This window comes from Etheostoma spectabile, chromosome 19 (assembly GCF_008692095.1).
Source record: "Etheostoma spectabile isolate EspeVRDwgs_2016 chromosome 19, UIUC_Espe_1.0, whole genome shotgun sequence".
Classification (NCBI taxonomy): Eukaryota; Metazoa; Chordata; class Actinopteri; order Perciformes; family Percidae; genus Etheostoma; species Etheostoma spectabile.
The window spans coordinates 11,874,041-11,874,246 of record NC_045751.1 but is presented as its reverse complement, the minus strand read 5'-3'; the positions used below and the strand labels follow the sequence as shown (position 1 = coordinate 11,874,246).

Here is a 206-nt window from a genome sequence, read left to right as displayed (position 1 = left end):
CCTTCTTCTTGCCACCCTTCTTTGCACCACCAGTTTCTGTAAATGTTTTTAAATAGACATGGTATGTTAGAATATGACATAATTTACATAAGCACGTGCTACAGTTAGATAGAAATATACAGTATAACCTTAAAATGTATTATGGTTAACTGTAGTTACTATCATACCCTCAACGACGGGAGGATACAGAACAGCCAGCAGTTTCA

At 35.9% G+C, this 206-nt stretch overlaps 1 long non-coding RNA gene across 1 annotated transcript in view; it reads left to right on the top strand.

Moving 5' to 3' along the window:
- The window catches only part of LOC116707362 (uncharacterized), a 16,476-nt gene that overhangs the window by 8,872 nt on the left and 7,398 nt on the right, over window positions 1-206 (top strand). The window lies entirely within an intron of this gene.